This window comes from Mus musculus, chromosome 12, assembly GCF_000001635.26.
Source record: "Mus musculus strain C57BL/6J chromosome 12, GRCm38.p6 C57BL/6J".
NCBI lineage: Eukaryota > Metazoa > Chordata > Mammalia > Rodentia > Muridae > Mus > Mus musculus.
In genome coordinates, this window is record NC_000078.6 from 105,511,363 (window position 1) to 105,533,113 (window position 21,751).

A 21,751-nucleotide genomic window follows, 5' to 3' on the forward strand; every position below is an offset into this window, starting at 1 on the left:
GGCTTTATATGCTGAAGCCACGCCCAGTGTACATAGACTCACAGTTGCTCCTCTTGCCTGCAGATCCAGATGTGGATAGAACTCTCAGCTCCTTTCTCCAGCACCATGTCTGCCTACATACCACCAAGCCAGCACCAGTTAAGATACTGGAATATATCTCAGAAACTGTGAGCCAGGCCCAATTAAATGCTCTCGTTGATAAGAGTTGCCACGGTCATGGTGTCTCTTCACGGCACTAGAAACCTTAAGACAGCCACGCAGCCAGCAAACGGCACAGTCTGCCGGGCTCCAATTTCAAGCAGTTTTCACAACAAAACCTCGATTTTCATCTTCAGGCATTTCCAAAGTCTTACGATATGTGATTTACTCTTCCCCCCTGCAATTTTATAGCCTGAGAAGATGAGCTCATGATGAGACAGGAAGTCCTCACGCAGCAGATGCTTCTGAGGCAATTCCAAATGTGACATAATTTCTAAACAGACTCGAAGTCCATGTCCGTTGGGCAGTGTGGGAGGGCTGAGACTGTCTCCAGGATATATTACCTACCCTCTGATCCACAGCGGGTCAGGAAACAAAGAGCAGAAAAAACGCCCACACAGGCCATTCCCGAAGAGCTAAGGCAATGCGGGCTCTCTTTCCTGGATTCATCCAGGACATATGTGGTGGTCGTGGCAGTTTCACAAGAAAGAGAAGGGGAGACGCCCTCTCTACACATGCTGAACATTCAGGCAACCAGTTCCTGTATTGCAATCCCAGATACAACTGGATCCATGGAAACCCCCTCCTCCACCATATTTAGAAACTTTATCAGACTGTTGCCAAAACAAGTCAACTTGGAGCTGTGACAGATGCGGTGCACCCGGCTACCAAGGAAGCTTTCTTGTTTCTGAGATCTCAGCAAGGGGTAGGCAAAGCAGTCGGGCAGTGCTCACTCAAAGCAGTGACCAGTTGGGTGGTGATTGCCCAGCCTGGAAGTGGGTGTGGCTAAGGTGTGGGCGTGGGAAATGAGGAGCCTGGAAATGTCCACATATACATTGACAAAGGGAGGAAGTGACCACACAGGCCAGAAGGGGCTGCCGCTGGGAGCTCATGTCTGTAACTAAAGCTATACAATGTTGCACCTCCAAACTTGAATGAGTCTTGTGTCTCTCATCCCTAAGTAAATGGAGTGGGTCTTACACTGTCCAATCACAGCGCTCCCCTGAAGGGCTAGGGTACCCTCCACCCGTCTGTGGGAAGAGCCTGACCTTGGGTGGGATATTTGAATCCCAGTACCAGGTAACTGTGGCACTCGGAAATGGAAACTGTGGGCACGCAGGTGCTCAGGGACTCTTGGCTTCTCTCAGTTGCACAGCCACAGTCTTCGTTGTAGATGTGGTGACTGGTTTCAAGGGTGATGGGTTTCTTAGTGTGCCTCTTCTGCAGTTCCATGTGAGCACAGTCTCTGACCCCTGCTACTGGAGATGGCTCACAGAAGCCAAACCTACTCCATCTGGGGACCGGACTCTATCTTTAAAAAAAAGAAAAAAGCCTGAAGGGCTGGAGAGATGGCTTAGTGATTAAGAGCACTGATTGCTCTTCCAAAGGTCCTGAGTTCAAATCCCAGCAACCACATCGTGGCTCACAACCATCCATAATGAGATCTGACACCCTCTTCTGGTGTGTCTAAAGACAGCTAGTGTACTTACATATAATAAATAAATCCTTGGACCAGAGTGAGCAGAGGTCCTGAGTTCAATTTAAAAAAAAAAAAAAAGCCCTAGAAATTGACCTGCAGCTAAACCCAAGCTGTAACCAAGCACAGGAAAGACCCTGTGCTTTGTCCTTGGCCCATACCCCAGAGTTACTCCCTAGCTATTTCCTCGAAAGAGTCAATCAGAGATTAGTCTGATTGTTTCAGATGTACTTACAGACCATTTGTGATTGTTCACGGTTTTGCTTCAGAGCACCCACCTGTTGGCTTACAATAGTCATAAAATTAGACACTTGCTAGGCTGATCTCCTCCCTCTTGCTGGTCATTTCCTATAAAGCCTTGTCCCGCTGAGAGCTCAGGGCTGCACCCTCCTGTTCTGCTGCATCAGAGAGGGTGATATAACCCAAGCTCACACTTGTAACTAAAGACCCTAGTGTGATTGCATCGGAGTCGGCTTCCTGGTGATCTTTTGGGGTTCACGGACACCTTCTGGGACAGCAGCTCCTGTTCGGTTTGGCTTCCCTGTTACTTGGATAAAACCCTGACCAGAAGCAACTTGGGGTTGGGTGTGGGGAGTGGCTGTTTTGTTTTGTTTTGTTTTGTTTTGTTTTGTTTTGTTTTTCTTCATCTTACAGCTCCAAATGGTAGTCATCACTGAAGGAAGCCAAGACAGGAATCTGGAGGCAGGACCTGAAGCAGAGGACCCTCAGCGGAGGTTCCTATCCTGGGTAACAAGTGGACACCAACTAGACAGAATATTCCCCAGCCCTGCTGTGACGGGTAGTCACTGTGGACAAGACTGGTGTCTGGTACCAAGGGAAAGGTGGGGCAGCAGACTAAAGCTGGAGTTCAGGGCAGGCTCGGGGTCTTGGTCACACACCATCATATAAGGAAGAAGCTCAGAGCAGGGTTCTAAGGTGACATGTGACATGTTCAGGTGCTGTGTGCTATGTTCCCTGGGCTTTCCAGGTTACACAGAAAACTTGCTGTTTGAATGCAGATCCTGGGGTTCCACGAAGGCACTGTGCCTTTGGTTATACGTGAGCCTCAGTTTCCTCTTGCCAAGGAGGGTGGGGTGAGTATCAAATAGGCGCTGGGTCCCATGTGTCCCTCAGGTCCAGTGCACAGCGTGGCTGCTGCTTCTCCTTATAGACTGTGAAATGTAAGATACCCCAAGTCCACATATTGTTGGACTTTCTTTCTTCAAGTTGGTGTGGTGTTCTGAGAGCACACATTTCTCTGCAACAGCCACGCCCCAAACTGGAATTCCCAAGGATGCATCACACTGAGCAGGACGGTTCACTCAGCCCCAAGCGTGGTCGCCCATAAAACTTGACACGGACACGGTGCCCCTGGCAGGTTTTATTTATAATCTGCCTGTGATCTGCTTCGGGAATACAAGTGAGTCTGTGTGGAGTGGCTCTCAGGTGTGGGGGTGGATGGAGTGGGCGGGGGTGTCACATAATTGTTGCTGCGTTTGCAGTATTTTCTCCCTATAATCTGGGAAGCTCTGCATGCTGGAATAATCTCGCAGGGAATATTCTGAGAAGGGACCTGTCTTCCTGTAATGAAAAGTTTTGGAATTATTAGTCCTAAGCAGCATCTTTGAGATTATCTGTGACCTTGGCCTCCCGATCAAATAGCAATTGGAAGAGCTCCTTCGACTGTCTCTCAGAGAGGCATTTTCTAATTAGTACTTGGAACCTTCCAGAACCAGAAGCACGCCATTTAAGTCTTCAACGCTCATTCCGTGGTCCTCAGATCCTCAGAGGAGGCTCTGTGTCCGCACCGGATCTGTCTCCTTTGAACCTACCTTTCTGGTCCCCATTCAGTCCTGTGCAGTCCAGAGAACCTGGCAGCTCTTCTGCAGCCAGATCTATCTTTGAACTGCTGTATCTCTTGTGGGTGAAAATGTGGGGCTCTGCTTCAGAGCAAAATTCAAAACAATCCAGGCTCTGGCAGGCTTTCTTCTTTCCACTGGTGTTTGTACTTAGTGTTTAATAAATATGGGGAGGGTCAAAATATGATGTCATTAGCACAAATTTGATTGAACATATCCGGGTTTTGTTTCTGGCCAGTGCTGGAAAGTGACTTGTGATCGCATGCTTCCTAAGTACGTGCTCACTAAGCTGCACCCCCCACTCCCTGTATCAAATTAAAAAAAAATAAAAGTAAGGGCATTGTGTTTGTAAATGGAATGGCTGGAGCTATGCAAATTTGTCACTCAAGATGACAACACCCTTAAGGCTTGGTTCTCTTCAGCTGAGTCTCCTGGTAGTGCAGACAGCAGCGCACATCACACTCCCATGCAAAGACACTGGTGCCCACTCGCTGTGACCCCCCCCCATCTACTCTGGGCATCATCTTCCTTTGGTGCAGGAGGTGGAGGTGACCCCCTAGCCTGCCCTCCCACTTGCCTCTTCGGCAGTTTACCAGATTAGTAGCCATCTCAGACTTCAGGTCAGTCCAGATCCGTCCCCACAGCTTACAGGAGAAAAGTCTGTGCCCTTCTCCAAAGCCAGCACAGCAAGTCACACACAATCCAAGTTCAGCACCATCCAGCCCCACCCTCAGGCTGCTTCCGCTCCTGCTGGGGAGTCCTGACCACCACAACTGCTACAGCTCAGGCCTCAGATCCCCAGGACGTGGCTCAGGATGACAGTGGCTCAGGACTCAAAGGGGATCCTGGGCAAATCTGCTTCAGTAAAGAAGGATGCTAAAAGTGTGGGGGGGGTGTAAAGCTGACCCCAATATACAGCCACTGAGACTTCTCATAATCTTCTTCTAGAGCTAGGATCTTTGGGGATGATCCAAATTGAAACAAGGGTGTATGGATTTCACATCCCTAGTTAGCTAGTCACCAGCTGTGACTTCCCCCTGGGCACTGGGTGGAACAAAGTGGGTGACAGAAGATAGGCATTGCCCAGGGAAGGATGTCTGGGACCATGGTCAAAATGAAGTCCTGAAAGTGAAGGCTTTTATTCATGTTAATGAGCAAGATAAAAGAGATTTTTCTCAGTTGCAGGGAACCTTGGGGAGGCACCCTACTATCGACACAAGCTGGTCTAACCACATAGCTTATACCCAAGCCAAGACAGCTCTGGAGGGAATATGGGGAATTTTATTAACAATTGCTAGTGTAACAAGTTTCAGCGTCACTTCACAGATGGAGAAACTGAGGCACAGAAAAGGTAACTCACCTGCTTGTGAAAAGCAGTTGCCATATGGCTGAGCCAGTCTTCACACAGACAAACTTTCAAGACATCGTACAGGCAGAATCCTCAGAACAGGTAGGGATGGGTCGGTTGGAGACGGTGGAGATAGAAAGTGCCCAAGGTTAGGCATGAGCACTGCGAAGAGCCCTGATGAGATGTGGTGTACAAGAAAGCAGAGAAGAGAGAAGGAAGCACTGTTTCTGCTACTCTAACAGATCACTTGAGTCTGAGTAGTTTATAAAGAAAAGAGGTTGCTATGGTTTGAATAGGACCACTCTCCTCTGAAAACCTATCTTGAAATCTCATCTCCATTCTGAAGTTTTGTTTTGTTTTTTGTAAATCATGAGCCACCATGCCTGGATGAAACTCGATTTTCCTCCTTTCTTTCTTTCTTTCTTTCTTTCTTTCTTTCTTTCTTTCTTTCTTTCTTTCTTTCTTTCTTCCTTCCTTCCTTCCTTCCTTCCTTCCTTCCTTCCTTCCTTCCTTCCTAGATTGATTGGTTGATTGATTGATTTAATGTATATATGAGTACACTGTAGATGGTTGTGAGCCTTCATCTGGTTGTTGGGAATTGAATTTTAGGACCTCTGCTCACTCCAGTCAACTCTGCTTGCTCAGTCCCTGCTCGCTCTGGCCCAAAATTAACTTATTATTATAAATAAGTACACTGTGGCTGTCTCAGATGCACCAGAAGAGGACGTCAGATACTCTTACCTGCTGAGTCATCTCGCCAGCTCCCCATTATGAGGTTTTTAAGGGCAAACCGAGTCTCTACCCAGCTCTGGTGGCTAAGAGTGTGGCCTGGGTCTATCTGAGGCCAAACAAGGAGGGCCGTCATGGTTGAACCCGGTGGCTCTCTAGAAGAGAGAACCCATGCGGCACTGCGTGGGGCCTTGGGACTCAGCCAGCAAGAAGGCCGTGACCATGTGTGGGCAGTTGACATCAGACCAGGACTAGGAGCCAAAATAAACCTCTTTTACAACTTAGCCAGCCTGCGGTCTTGTGTTATCAACAACGGAATACGAGCTGAGGCCGAGGTTTACTTTGGCTTCAGAGTCTGGAAAGCGCAAGACGCATTGCCTACGTGTGCTGAGGGCTTAGGGGGCACTTCACGTGGCTTCAACTCCTGGTGGGGGGAAGGAACCAAGCAGGTGTGTGCAGAGAACACAAAGTGCCTGCAGCAAGCGGCCTCTCTTCCAACCCCCTGTCTAGAGATAACCAATTCAGTCCCCAGAGTGCAAAACCTCACCCGCCCCGGAGATAATTAGTCCTGGTCCCCAAAGCTAGGCATTAATCTCTCTCGGGAACATAATGTTCTCTTAAAGGCCCCATCTCACCTCAGTACTGATCCATTGGGAGTTAAGACGCCAGACATGAGCTTTGGGGAACGTGTTCCGGTCACAGCAGTGGAAGAAGGCACCTATGAGCCTCTGTGGGTGGTGCGCCTCACCCCACACTGGCTTTGATGTGATAAATGGAGCCAAGAGAAAGCTTTCTTAAATGATTTATATTTATTGCGAAATAATTCAATAAAAAACAACAATTCGCATGGAATTATTCAGTCACAAAGCTTCCTACTGACGCACAGCGCACGCACATTCCTTCCGGGTGGGAGGAAATAGCTGCAGGACCTCACCCTGAGGAGAACACCTGAGCCTATGAATGACCCCAGAGTAACGGACCTGGGCTCCATCTGGCACAGGACTGGATCAGACCGAGGAGTTTCCAACCAGAGGCTCTTGCCTAGCACTAGAAAAGAGACATAGAACCAAGTCCTAGGCTGGGTACCCAAATCTCAGAGCTGAAGACACTCATGGCCTGAAGGTTTGGGAATCTAGCATCATCTGACTGCATCTGGGGAGGGTTTCATGCTGCTTCAACCCGAGGCGGAAAACAGAAAGGCAGTGAGTTCCCACTGGATCTAGGATGGATTCCATGGGGCTATTGCTGCTTAGAGTTTTGTTATTGGTCATATGCAAAGTAGAAAATCCTATCTTGTATGCCCTGTGTCTAGTGTTGACTGGGTTACCCTCACATATGGTGCTGTGGGTTTGCTGCCAAGCAAACTGAGTAGCTAAACAAAAAACAAAAACAAACAAACAAACAAAAAACCAAACAAAAAACAACAAGAAATGCTATGATCCCTGCCTGCTGCCAAGCCTGCCGGCTATGATGGACTCTCACACTTTGGAACCACAAACCCCAATAAGCCCTTCCTTCTGTAAATTGCTTTTGGCCATGGTGTTTTTACACAGTAACAGAAAAGTAACTCAAAACTGATATGCAGCACAAATAACCCAGCTATGCACCCTGTGCAAGGGGCTCAAAGAAGACGGGCAAATGTGAAGGTGGATTCAGGATCCGCTTCGGCCGTGGTGTTTGAAGTATGTATTGAGGGAACTATGTGTTCGAGGGAAGCTGGCTTTTAGGGTGAGTGCAGAAAGAAGAACTTTTGAAAGAAATCCAGGGACCATAGTTAATTGGTGCTCATCATTATCTGTAATGTGGGAATCACTGACTTTCTTTTAAAAGCCAAGAGGGGACTAGAGAGAAAGCTCAATGGTTAGACATGTCTGCTGCTCTTCCAGAGGACCAGAGTTTGGTACCCAGTACTCACGTGGTGGCTCACAACTACCTGTAAGTCTAGCCTCAGGGGATCCAGTGCCATCTTGTGACTTCATTGAGCACACCACACACACACACACACACACACACACACACACGACACACACAGGTACATACATGTGCACATAGATAATTTTTAAAAGATACCCAAGAATAGAACAGTAGAACAGGCAAGGGTCTGAAGGGAGCAATGTCGACCTGTAGGCAGGCATGGTGATGGAGAAATAGTTGAAAATGACATCCTGATCTTCAGGCAGCAGGAAGAAAGAGGGTCTGGGCCTGGCATGGGATTTTACAACTTCAATGCCCACCTTCTCCAACAAGACCTCAACTCCTAATCCTTCTAATCCTATCAAAGAGTCCCACTCCCTGGTGACTAAGCACTCAAGTATATGAGCCTCAGGGGCCATTCTTATTCAAACCAGCCCAGTCCTTAAGAAGAACAACAAATCCCTGATGCACAGCCTGCGCCACCACAGTCAAGAACCCTGAAAACACAGCCACGGAAAGCAGTCAGTTAGGCATGTGCTCCTGTCAAATACCCAGAAGTGTCACATTCCTCGAGACAGGAAACAGATTAGTGGCTGTCTGGTGCTCGGGGAACAAAAGACTAGATGGTAACTTAATGGATACAGGATTTGGGAGGCAGGGCGGGTTAGGACACATTTTAGAGCTAGACGGTATGGTGCTTGGACCTAGTGGTGAATTTACTCGGTCCCACTGACCTGCAAACTTTAAGGTGGTTCCTTTTATGCTCCTGTGGATTTCACCAAAAGAAATTGTCTTGAAACAAAGCAAAACAAACCTTTGTAGCTACTTTAGGCCACTCCTGTGAGCAGAGGCCTCCAATCCTCAACACTTCACACCCCCATCCGCCAGTTCATTAATGCCTGAGCCATCAGCACCAGACATAATGTCCGGACCAGAATGACCAACCCCAAAGGTACAATTGTCTCTCTGCCTTCCCTTTCCCTGATTCTATCCCAGGATGTCTCTGCCGTTCTTGAGAGACGCCTTCCCTTGGTGAGTAAAACAGCCAGTTCCTGCACACCTATTTTGAGACTCACACAGAGCAAAGAAAAACAAGCAGCAGGCAGGGAGGTACCTTGGGCAATAGGATCCCCATCCTGCAGTGTGGACTGGAAGGAAGGGGACACTTGAGATTTGGCTGAGGTCTCTGTCCAGGTTTCCTGTGCCTTCTGAAGTGGCAGAAAAGTTGGGACCTAGCTTTGTCTAGCCACAAGGATGGAGGATGCAGGAACTGGCCACACCCTTGTCCCACATCCAAAAGTGGGGTCTTGAGTAAATGGATTCTCAGCTAGTTCTCCTGAAAGAGCTCTCTCTGGGATGCAGGTGTCAATCTGGGGGTGGGCAGTGGAGAGGGACAGAAATGGTGAACTAGGGTGGGAGTTGCTGATCTGGACTATGAGGCTAACTTGGTGGGTTGAACTTGAACAGGCCCCATCCCAGGTTCAAGTTCAAAGATGCCTGTAGACCAGCATGAATGAGTTTCCGAGTAAGTGGGCACTGCATGTTTGTGACCTGGCAATACCAATCGGAGGAAGCAGGAAACCAGCACAGTCAACAGACAGACTATGACACCAGCTTGCAATCACAGTGAATTCCAAGACAATGTCTAGTGGAAAGGGCACAAATATGTAGGCTGGCAGGTCAGAGTTTCCACCTACTCCGGTTTCATTTCTGATGCTGTGATAAAAAATAGCACCCCCTACACACACACACACACACACACACACACACACACATCAGCTCACAGCTCCAGGTTGGTAAGAACCTCAAACGGCTGGTCATATGACATCTGTAGCAAAAGGCAGAGAGAAATTACTGCATGCATTCTCACTTCTTTGCCGTGCTCAGCGAGATTTCGCAGCTCTCAGTCAGGACTTCATGCCTAGGGAATGGTGCCACTCCCACATCAGTTAATTTAATTATGACAATTTCCCAGTTATGCTCACGGGCAAGCCTGATCCAGACAATCCCAGATTGAGACTCTTCCCAGGTAAGGTTGTATCAAGTCGGCAGTTGAAGGTAACTATCACTCCACCTGCTGGTTGTATGGCCGTGCTTTCCCTACGGATAAAAAGAGTTGACTGCCCAGTTAGGGGGAAGGGACTGTATGAGGAGGGAGGGGGATGGGGCAGCCATCAGGATGTAAAGTGGATAAATAAATACATTAATGGAAAAAAAAGACACGCATGCATGTGTCACACATTCAGTTAGGGTTGCAGACATGAAAATAAGTGTAGTGTGACTGGCACGTATCGGTTGTCAATAAAACAGCAGCAGGCGGTTGCTCCTTAGCCTTTCACCTTCTCTCGGAGATGATTCTGACCTTCAGGCCAAGCAAACCTCCGAACGCTGGGCCTCTGGAGGGGGCTCCCCTTCTGTCCGCACCTCTAGCCTTGTCAGGAATGAACAGTGAACCCCGTTTAGTACCCTCTCCGGGTGACACTCCTTTACTTACCAAGAGCCAAAGAAAATTTAAAAGTTTTAAAAAAAATCCATCTTTTCAGTTCATTCCATTTCTGGGAACAAATCCAAAAGAAACTGGGGGAGGGGGGAGTGGAAAAAGCATGTCTGTGGTTGTTTTTCTTACGGTTATATATAACACATAAACAGTAATGTTTGCTTAAATCTCTGGGAGGCTCTGGCGTGTTAGTACCATAGGATCCTGCATGTTTACGATGATCACTATGACAACCGTGAAGGCCAGAAGAGGTTTGATGCCAAGCTTCAAGAGGCTGTTTGCTGACTAGGAGACTAGTGTGTGGTCTAAGAAAGTCTGTGAAGAAGTCAGACACCGAGCTTGACATGGGAGAATGGTACAATGGTAGAACGGTGTTATAGGACCAATTTTGGACATTATAAGGCTGTTTAATAATAATTACTTTTGTTTGATCATCTCTCTTTTTCAGTATTATTTTATAATTGCATACCTATAAACAGCGTATCTTGATCACACCTACCTCCAACTCCCTCTTTCCACTCTCCTGGCCACCTGTACCATGCCACCTGCCCCAGTCGTGTCCTCTCCATTAAAAGCATTTCTATTGGTAACCTACTGAGTCCAACTAGAGGAGTGTTGGAATAGTAGCTGGCCTTGCTGGGTTGATCTTACACAGGTCACCCTGGCTACTGTGAGTTCGTGCGTGAGACAGAAGACCGTATTTCTTAACCCTGTTCCTCATCCCTGGCTCTTCCATTCTTTCTACCCCTTCTCCCGTGGCGTCCTGTGAGCCTCAGCTTGTGGACATCCATGTGGATATCCACTCCTGTATTAGCGGCATGAATGCCATGGTGGCTACCATCCATTTTGAGATTGGATTTGAGGCAATCTGCACAGGTTGCTCTGCAAACCTGATCAAAAGCCCACACTTGCAGAGGTCATGGGACCTAGATGTGAGGAACATACTGATATTGTCTTGCTAAATAAGCATGTTATCAAATTGACTTCTAAATCTCTATATTTATATGCTTAAATTAGTGCTACCTTTAAACTTGATCAGAAAAGCTTTCTCCAGTGGCTAGTTAATGCAGAGTCTCTTCTGGTTTGTTGTGGTTGCTGTTGTTGTTGTTGTTGTTGTTGTTGTTGTTGTTAGTGGTGGAGATAGTGGTGGTGGTATTTTTGGGGTTTGTTTGGTTGGTTGGTTAGTTTGTTTGGGGGAGTTGGGTTTTTTGTGGTTTTTTGTTTGTTTGTTTGTTTGTTTGTTTTGAGACAGGATCTCATGTAGCCCAGGCTGACCTCAAACTCACTATGTAGCCAAAGATAACCTGGAACTTCTGTTTCTCTTGTCTCTACCTCCCAAGCATTGGGAATATAGGCATATATATTTGGCTACATCTGGCTTTGACATGGTGTAGAGATGGAACCCAGAGTCTTGTGCATGCTAGACAAGCATTCTACCAACTGAGCCACAGGGCCTGTGTGTGTTCCTTTTTGTAACTGGACTAGATGATGGGTAAGACTTCACCCCTCAGCTGCATCTGAAGGGTAAGTCACATATCTCTGATTCAACTTACATGGCTTCCTCAGTAAAACTGCCAAGTAGTCTTCCACCAAAAACCCTTAGATTTACACGTATTTGTTATCTGTGGCTATGTAACAAAATTTGCCTCCTCCCATTCATCGGCTTAGGACAGATACCATCTCTGGCAGCTGGGGATCGAGAGTCAGAGCTGTCGTGGTCCAGGTCACTGGGGAGGTTTGTCAAGCTGATGACAGATTGCAGGCTCACCAAGCAGAGGCCACTCTTAGGCTGCTGGCAAAATTCCTACTGCCTCACCCTGATGTCTTCCTCACAGCTGCCCACAGCTGGCATCTGGCTTCCAGAGTGAGCGAGGAAACAGAGCCGGGAGCAAAGCTGCTTCCCGTACAGCCCGACCGTGGGGGAGAACCTGCTGTTTAGAGAAGCCTCATTCTCAGGTTGTCTCTGCCGCCATGTTGAATATTGGCTGGGCTCAGTCACTGTTAACTCCATTTCCAATCTCTCGTGTCCCTCAACTCTTTGAGGAGGTTCACAGAGACACCTGATGTGACTTCCTTGCCGTGCAGCAACTGGATTCAGTGTGTCACCCACACCCCTCCACCTCATGGGGACGATCCAGCCTTCCGTGTCACAATGTCTCAGCCTATCTGCTTTCTATAACCTCACCGGTCAGAGCCCTTGCCTGGGTAACCTTGAACCTCAGGAAAGGCATTACTCTGGCTCCCAGGTTCTTGGTACCACTCTGTGCTGAAGGACAAGTAGTTGTCCCCCTCTGGGCTCTGTCCCAAACTGTCTTATGGTTTGTGCTCAGCCACCTCCCTGTGCCACACCTAAACTCCTACCCCAACCCACTGACTCTTCTCTCAGGCAAGGAGCTCCAGAAGGCAGCCATCTTGGAGGAACAGCTGAACACAGATCAGACAGGACCCACTAGCATGTCAGCCAGCATAAACAAGCCTGCTATCAGATGGACAGTGTACCATGAGCCAGGTACTTAGCCACTGGGCCATCTGCCAGAATAAACCACTCCCTGTGACAACCACACTGGAAACAGCCACAGGCAACCTCAGAGCCTAGTGCTGGAGTTTCCTGTCGTGATTGTTCCCAACCCCAAGCCCCCACTATCATGTTCCAGGAGGGAAATCACTAGAGACTAAGCTAGAGGACCAGAGGAGCGTGAGGAATGTCTTCTAACATATTATGCTGGTCACACAGAGCAATAGTACACCAAGGTGGGAGGGAATTACGCAAGGACATGCCCACCAGGAGGTAGAATCATCCAAGGGCATATTCAAACCATTCCACCCATCACACGTCTATCTCCGCCTTGCCCTGCTCTAAGAACAGTTTAGCTCATCAGGTCTTGATGTTCAATACTACTCTACTCTAGTATACTGAATAAGTACCCAAGAAAACACACGCACGAAGCTCAGTAGGCAGGACCTTTGCTGTACAAGCATGCAGGCCTCAGTTCAGATCCTCGGTGCAGTGGAAGAGCCAGGAGCTCTAGCAAGAGGTTGAAAACTAAGCACTAGGAAAGAAGGCAAAGAACAGGGATCCTATGAGCTCACTGAACCATCCGGTCCAGCCAATCAACAAGTGTTCAGTGGTGAGAATCCTCAGCCAACCAAAAACGATGTGTTTAGTGGTGAGATTCCTCAGCCAATCAACAAGTGATGTGTTCAGTGGTGAGAATCCTCAGCCAATCAAAAAGTGTTGTGCTCAAAGGTGAGATTCCTCAAACAAAAAGGTCAGGAGAAGACACCAGACTGAGACCTGGAGACACACAGTAATAGAACTCAGATCCTTAGCTAAACACTGGTGGATTATCTCTCCAGCCCTAACCCTAACCCTAACCCTAACCCTAACCCTAACCCTAACCCTAACCCTAACCCTAACCCTAACCCTAACCCTAACCCTAACCCAACTTTGCACAAAGTCTGCACTTAAGAAATCTGTGAGGAACCAGGCGTGGTGGCGCACGCCTTTAAGCCCAGCACTTGGGAGGCAGAGGCAGGCAGATTTCTGAGTTCAAAGCCAGCCTGGTCTACAAAGTGAGTTCCAGGACAGCCAGGGCTACAGAGAAGCCCTGTCTCGGAAAACCAAAAAAAAAAAAAAAAAAAAAAAAGAAAAAGAAATCAGTGAGGAAAATGCAGCGAAACTTCGAGTTTTCAAGTACCTGTGAGCACATCTGTAGATGCTATGGCATATAAAAAAATAAAAAATGAAAATGAAAAAACCTAGGCCCCAGTAATCAAAGTCTGACACCTAATCCAGGGAGCTGTTCCAGTCTTCCTCATTTCCTCTGACTCATGAATGTAAACGAAAACATAAACACAGTTCGTGGCAGAGCTGTCTTGCCTTGTCTGCTGCAGCCCTCGGTCGACTGTGGCCTGCCAAGGGCTTTCTGTAAGAGTCGGTTGTGCAATTTACAATAAAGAGTTCCTAAGCTTTCTGCATGTATAATGGCGTTCTGCGCATCCCTATGCCCGGAGAATTCACAGCAAACTTAGCACACATGTAATCCTACTGTGTGTGGTTGCTGATAAAGAATTTATCAGAGTGCATAGTTACAGTACAGAGTCACTCTTGGTATATTGGTGCTTTTAAAACTCTGCCAGCTGAGAGCTGGGGTGGATGGGGGTTGGGGGTGGTGATGGCTCCATCAGTAAAGTGTTTGCCTTGCAAACCTGAGGACCCAGTTCAAGCCACATGAAAAATGCCACTGGGAGGTAGAGACGAGAAGATTCCTGGGGCTCGCTGGCCGGCAGCATAGCCTAATTTCTGAGCTTCAGGCTAATGAGAGATCCTTTCTCAGGTGGCCTTCCAGAAAGACGACTTTCCAGAAAGCTTGTCCTCAGGCCTCCTTGAACCATTAGTGAGCACATGCCAGCACACACACACACACGTACCTCCCAAACACGGGAATACTCCAACTGATCTAACTTGCAGAGAATTGTTTACTCTCGAAGGAAACAGACAGGAAGATGGTTTTGTTGGTGCCTGGTCTTATGTAGGGGACACACACACACACACACACACACACAGTGGGTATAGTATAGTGGCGAACACTTTTCCTCCAAGGTTGAAGAGAAGCGGCAGGTTTGGGGAAAGCCTTACTCTTTAGAGACACCTAGCCTATGAGTTCTCTTATCCTAAGACAATAGATCACAAGATCTTCCCCTACGACTGGAGCATCTTAAAGACCAGGTCTGTCTCATTGATTGCTAGAAGCACATAATGGAGTTTTCCGTGATTTGGCAAATGAATTACTGTACTGTATTAAGATAAAGTTATTATGACTATCCAGTGATCAATCACAGTATAGAAGCCATTCAAAATGGCATTCAGTGACATAAAGAAATGTTCATGGTGTGACATAATCGCAGAAAGAAAGCTACAGAGTAACACATCACTTACCAACAAAACTTGGCGTCAACAAGAGCACACTAAATGTTTTCCAGAATCTGACAAGGCATAAATCAACTCTTGGCTTGTGTCAGGTTCATCTGGGGAAACAAACACTTTGTAACTCTTTGGAATGCCACAAAAAGCTGTAAGGGGAGACTGGTCAGACCATGGCTATTTCCCAGTTCTGGCAAAAACTTGAAATGTGTGATGGGAGATGAGGCCACACTGAGCCCCGAGAAGATGAAGGGGTGCTCAGGAGGATCCCCATCTTGAGGCATCATCAGACAGGATAGCTTGCCAGTGTGTAGCCATTTAGACATGACATCCTGTGTCCAAACTTGAAGGAGTGCAAGCCTGTTACAGGCTGGATCATGACTCCTTTGTAACAAATCTTTCCAAGGTCTAATGTTTGGGGATTTTTAGTTGGCCTATAGTCCATCCCACCTGGATAAAAGGAGAAGTGGCAAGTTTAAATAGTCTTGCAAACACTCATGCGCTGAGTGAAATTCCCCCTGGCTGTGGCTGGAAACTGTTAGCTGGGAGGGAGGTGGGAAGACAACTACTTAGCATGCTTAGCAACACTTTGGACTCAAACACACATTCCCAAATAAATCATTCCCCATTGTTCTAGGCTTGTGACTCTCCCGGACATTGCAAGACAAACACTTCTGTGTACAGCAGCCAAGAATGGGAAAACAAACTGGCCAGTTCCCTCTGGACCAAAATGTTATTGGATGGTGTGTGAAACTGGCCTTGGCCCATCGCTCAGCCCGCTCCCTGCCCCACCACTCAGTGTACGAGACGGGGAGTGGCTAAGAGCAGGGGATAGTCAGCTCCAAAACAGGGGTAAGGCCAAGCAGCTACCCCCACCCTGCATCCTGTGATGTCCCACACCAGGAACTGAATGATGTAAGGGGTGGGTGAGAGGTGGTGGGGTGGGATGTGTTCCATGTACAATAAATGCATGAATTATAATGTTCTTGTATGACACAGTTCCATGTACAGTGAATGGATACAATCAAAAGATTAAAAAAAAAAACAAAGCAAAAATTAGAAAAAATGTTAAACACCTCCAATAGGGATGACATGCAAATATCAGGGGTTTTAAAGATTTATTTTTATTTATGTATGTGTGTCTGTCCATACATGTGTGCATGCCACGCGCACATGTGTGTGTGTGTGTGTGTGTGTGTGTGTGTGTGTGTGTGTGTGTGTGTTCAGAGACCAGAAGAGCAGGTCTCTGGGATCTTAATTGTGAGCTGACCAGTTTAGGTGCTGGGAACTGAACATAGATTCTCTGCAAGAGCACCACGCTCTCTTAGTCACTAAGCCTCCTCTGTAGCGTCCTCTGTAGAAATAGCTTTGAAATGCCCATACGGTGTGTTGTGCTCTTAAAAAGAGAAAGAGCTATAAAAATATATTCTATGGGAGTGTGGTGAGGTATGGGGGAAGGGGGCGCCCCGGTAGGCCCATGCAGAGGCATCCCTTCCCCGTGGGGGACCAGTCACACGACAGTATGGTATAGAACAGAGTTTATTCAGGGCATGGGGAAAGGAGTTAAGGTAGTAGTAGAGACAGAGAAAGGCCGAGAGAGGGAGAGAGTAGAGACATAGAGGCCGGCCATGACCATGTGGAGAGAGGGGGAATGGAAGGGGAGAGAGGGAACAATCAATCCGGATGCAAGAATAAGGGAGACAAGAGAGTAAGAGAGAGAGGAGGAGCCAAGCAGCCTGTTTTATAGTGGGCCAGGTCTACCCTGGCCAGGAACTATGGGGGTGGAGTTTGGACAAAATGGGTGGAGTTTAGACAGAATGGGTGGAATTTAAACAGAATGGGTGGAGTTTGGACAGAATGCCAACAAGGGAAGTCAAGGTAGGAGCCTCAAGCAAGAACTTGAGGCAGAAACCATAAAAGAATATGGCTTATAGGCTGACTTCCTCTGGCTTGCTCTGTTGCTTTTTCTATATAGCCCACAGTGGCCTGGGTCCTCCTGCTTCCATTAGCAACAAAGAAAATGCCCCACAGACATACCTGTAAGCCACCTTGAAGAGGCGACTCCTCAACTGAGATTCCCACTTCCTAGAGTTTGTTAGCAAAAACAGCCAGCACAGCAGACTCATACATGTACCCAGCACACACATGTACACGGGCCACACAGGCATCCTCACAAGGGAGATTTGACAGAGTCTTTAATAGCAAAGAAACAGTTTCACAATGACCTAAGGGACAGAAATCTGATTGCCAGCGACCACTACATCTCTATGTGAATAGCATGAAGGCAAGAATGGTTTATATGAAAAAAAAAATGCACAGGTGCAAATGAAGGTTAAGCTGGCTTCGCATTTCCTTGCCATGCAATGCTCAAGCAATCATAGTTGATAAACCTGGATACAGATTCTGAGAGAACACTCAGCCTTGGGGCGACTCCACAAGTCAGGAGGCCCTCCCAGGGTTGATAAGAGAGCATGTTATCATGACAGTTTTAGAGTATGGCCGATTCCATTGGGCATTAGTGGACATTTATAGTGGGCTTCAGTGAGCGAGGGTATTATGGTCTGTTTGTTTTTGGTTTTGTTTTGTTTTGTTTGAGACTGGGTTTCTCTGTGTAGCCCTGCCTGTCCTGGAACTCACTCTGTAGACCAGGCTGGCCTCGAACTCAGAAATCTGCCTGCCTCTGCCTCCCGAGTGTTGGTATTAAAGGCGTGCGCCACCACCGCCCAGCAGGTATTATGGTCTGAATGTGGGGTGAATCCAAAGAAGAGTGTTGTGGGTGCAGTGGTCAGCCTATGATGCTATTGAGCGGTGATTGTTTCAGGAGGGTGCTGCCTACATGAATAAGTCACTCCATTAACGAATTTGCAGTTGCAGGATTCTTGGAGGTAAGGCCTGCCCTGATGTTCTGCCTCAGCTTGGACCAGAGCCTGGCATCACACCCTGGGTTTCCTGCCTGCAGGTACAGAGTGGCCAACTGCTTCTTGGTCCATGACTTCCTGCCACGATGGACTGTGTGCCCTCCAACCATGAGCCAAGTCAAACCTTCCTCCCTTAATTAAATAGCTTTTGTCCTGCATTTGTCCAAGTGACCAGTACACGTTTGGGACATGGGACATGGAGATCTGACTCAGGGCCTTCCTTTTGTAATGCAGAAGGGGATACAGATAAAAATATAAAGATTGGCACTCTGCTTCAAAAGCAAATTAACCAAATACCCATGAAGTCCTGAACGCAGCAGCAGTACTGATTTCTTATGTAACTGCTTCTGCTGGCAAGAACACAGCCAAGCATTCCTCTCTAGAAATGGAGGGGACTGGCCGGGATGCCGCAGCCTGCTTGGTGTCATCTTGTTTCCCTAGTACTGCTCCATTTTGCTTTGAGGAAATGACCAGAAACCACAGGCTGACACCTCGGGAATGTGTCACAGCCGGGTGAAAACCATCCGATGACAAGTGACAGTGAGAGGAAGCTGGCCAACGTGGGCTCAGTCCAAATGTCAGCACTGCTCACGTTCTCAGGATCACTGGGCTTGCATAATGGTGAGGGCGGCTGGGGAACTGGGGTAGCTGAGGGCAGTCACTGTCCTGCTGGACAACATTCCCCAGTCCTGTCCCCATCTTCTCCAGCAAGTTGTCGCTGAGGAGCTAACCAGTGGTGGGTCGAAGATTTCAACACAGAGGCTGAAGTCACTGGGAGAGAAGAGAAAACATCCTGACTGGGTGAAGCGACAAACACAATAAAAGCGAAATTAGCAAATTGGAACCCATCAAAAGGAGCCTGGACAGACCTTTCCTTTCAATATGAGAAAGCACAGAAGAGACGGGAGGAAAAGGATTACTGAAACACCTGTGGTGAGGATCTGGAATCCAGGGTGTATTTTCAAACACTTAGGTAACTTAATAACAAAAAGACTAAACACTAAAAATGTAGCAAAATGTTTCCCCAAAGAAGGAATATAATGGGTTTTTCTGCCTGGCTCATTGGTTTTCTCTGGTTTTTGCTGTTTGTGTGTGACTCTGTTTTGGTACATATAACAGGCTGGCCTTAAATTCCTTGTTCTCTTGCCTCGGCCTTCCAAGTGTTAGGATGATAGGCAGTGACACTCTGCCCAGCTAAGAGTTAATGAGTGTGTGATGCTGTGTTCAGCATCACTCCTTATTGAGTAAACACAAATTAAAGCCACAGTGAGAACCGTTAGTAACACTTACTAACGGAGTTAGTAAGTTAAAAGCTATAAAATCGGACAAAACCAAGTATGGACAAGCATATGGCATATCTCCGTGTACCCATAGGTGTACCCAACACAGCACATTCCTGTGTGTGCTCATTGACAAGGATTCTTATAAAAATCAGCATAGACTTACCTGTAATCAGGATCATATGGCCGCACTAGTTCTGCATAAGCATGTTTACATAACAGGAGTCTTTTTACTTTCTTAGGTTAGGTTTATTACTCAGTATTTTGTTGTCTGAAGCTATTTAAAAAATCATGACACCTGCAATAAAATGGATGCAACTGAAATTGTTATGTTAAGAAAGATAAGCCAGACTCAAAAAGATGAGCGTCACACTTTTTCTGCCATAAGTCGGCCCGAGGTATTAATTTCTTTATATGTGTATCTTAGTGTGGGTCATATGGTAGGAAGGGGACCATGAGAAAGGAAAGAGATCTTAATGGGGGAAGGGAAAGAAAGGTAGTAATAGAATGTGTGATTTGTGGACACACAAGAGGTCCACTGTTGGGAAAGAGGGTCTAGGGGAAAGCCGGCAGAGTGGAATCTTGGGAGAAATGGGGAAGAGATTCAACAAGAGCAGAATGTATATGAAACTGATAGAAACAATATTTCATACACTCATTGAAAAACCCAAACATTATATTTTATAAGACAGAGACTTGGCTCAGCAAGTCAAACTACCTGCTGGCAACCCTGATGACCCGAGTTCGATCCCCCGAACCTGCTGTACCTCTTAGGGAACCTGCTGTACCTCCTAGTCCCTCAGCACAGCTTCTTGCACTTGAGAAGGCAAAGCTGGTGTGAATGCCTTCTCATCCTGGCCTAGGCACTCTCTAGGGAAGGGCATCATTGTTGAGCCCACCCCTCCCCCTTGAGTGAGCGGCAGGGAGGCACAAAGTCAGGTATGAGGAGACTGGTTCCACGGCCAGCAGAATGTTGAACTTGGAGGATGAGTTGTTTTTCTGGCCACACCATGAACTGCATGCAAGGCGGGCATTCTCATCTCTCAAGTTCATTTCCATCATCTCTGATAAGTAATTTGTTCATTATTAGTGTGGCTGGGGAAAGAGTGGGTGTGTGATTGTCTGGCCATTGGCTTGAATTATGTCCCTGTACCCCCAAAGGGGGTTGTAACTTCAGGCCCAAGAACCAGCTTTTGGGTCCAGCATCCCAGGGGGCCCTGAGATAGCTTCTCCCAGAAGTAGACCTGCAGAATTCAGATGCAGGCCCCCATTTGTTATTTCCCCCTCTGCTGAGTATAAAAGAGTGTCTTACCAAGGGGTCCCTGTGCAGATGAGAAAGCAGGCCTGGCTGCCAGCCTAATGTGCATTTACAGACAGCCTCGGAGACCCATCTCCTGTCTGGGGACAATGGTAGTAAAAAGCCTAATTACATTACCATCTGGAAGGCGGCTACAAACCTGAACCCTTGGCGTGGCTAATCACTTTAGGGATTTCTGCTTACTGGATAGCTGCTGGCAGCAGCTCAGGACAAGGGGTCAGAAAGCTAAGACCCGTGTGGCAGACTTGCTAGCCAGAAAACCCACTCATCCCTATCCACCAAGTGTGAGGGGCCTGGTGTCTAGAGATCAGGATAACCAGCCACCCACAGCACACGGTGAACCTACCCCGGAGGCAACACTAGTCATTCCTGGTGCCTCTGAGCCCAAGGGAGGACACCATAGGGAATCAGGAAGGAAGCAGGGAGATACTCTAGCTCTGCTCACTTGAATACCAACACCCGACAAACCATCTTCACACCACTCTGATCGTCCATCTGGTCTCTCAAAGTGACAGTGAGGTTTAAACAATACATTACAGTTTCTACTGCTTTGTTTTGTGTGTGTGTGTGTGTGTGTATACATGCACAGGCCTCAGGGTATGTGTGGAGGTCAGAGGACGGCTTGCAGGAGTTGATTCTCTCCTGCCTGTCACAATGTGATCTCATCAATAAAACTCAGGACATTAGGTTTGGTGGCAAATACTTTTACCTGCTAAGCCATCTCGACAACTCAAACACGCATTCTCATACAAGGTATTCTTGAGAACAATATTCAAAGGTCTGGACTAAAGGATGAATGGCTTTGGGATGGTAATCCAGGAGCCTGAAAGAAGGATTCTAGGGGAGAGGGGCAAGAGCTGCCTTGTAGTCTAGGAAGACAGGTCTCATGTCCCCGGAGATGAGCATGGTGTTTGACTCCAGAACTGAGCAGGTCTCTGTCAACATGAGGCACAACCAAGAAGTTGGATGAGCAAAACCCGGAGTGCTTCAAGAAGGTGTCCTGATGCACAGGGCTGCAGCTCCAAGACAAACACATGTGAGCAGCGGCCCAGGAAAGAGTGGGGGCTTGGTTCTTGATTTGTCTGAAGATCTCCAGTATATGCTGATGTTTGGAACTTCAGGTTCGGGGTCCTGAGCTTCCAACGTCTTCAAAGGAAACTGTGACCTCAAACTTGCACGGGACATTTTCAGGCTTCTCGAGCAGTTTATGAAGAAAGAGGGGGCCAGAGGAGCTGACTCGGAAGGTAAGAGCGCTTTCTGTGAAAGTGTGAGGACCTGAGTTCAAATCC

At 47.5% G+C, this 21,751-nt stretch overlaps 2 long non-coding RNA genes across 2 annotated transcripts; one reads left to right on the forward strand and one right to left on the reverse strand.

Moving 5' to 3' along the window:
• Nucleotides 1-2,070: 2,070 nt before the first annotated feature.
• AU015791 (expressed sequence AU015791) lies at nucleotides 2,071-3,887 on the forward strand. The gene is made up of 5 exons (NR_102381.1): nucleotides 2,071-2,205; nucleotides 2,330-2,409; nucleotides 2,664-2,769; nucleotides 2,943-3,095; nucleotides 3,389-3,887. It is a non-coding gene; the product is annotated as an expressed sequence AU015791 (long non-coding RNA).
• Nucleotides 3,050-6,388, reverse strand: Gm40565. Its single transcript, XR_872958.2, has 3 exons — nucleotides 6,247-6,388; nucleotides 4,895-5,056; nucleotides 3,050-3,256 (listed from the first exon to the last, which is right to left on the reverse strand). It is a non-coding gene; the product is annotated as a predicted gene, 40565 (long non-coding RNA).
• Nucleotides 6,389-21,751: the final 15,363 nt, after the last annotated feature.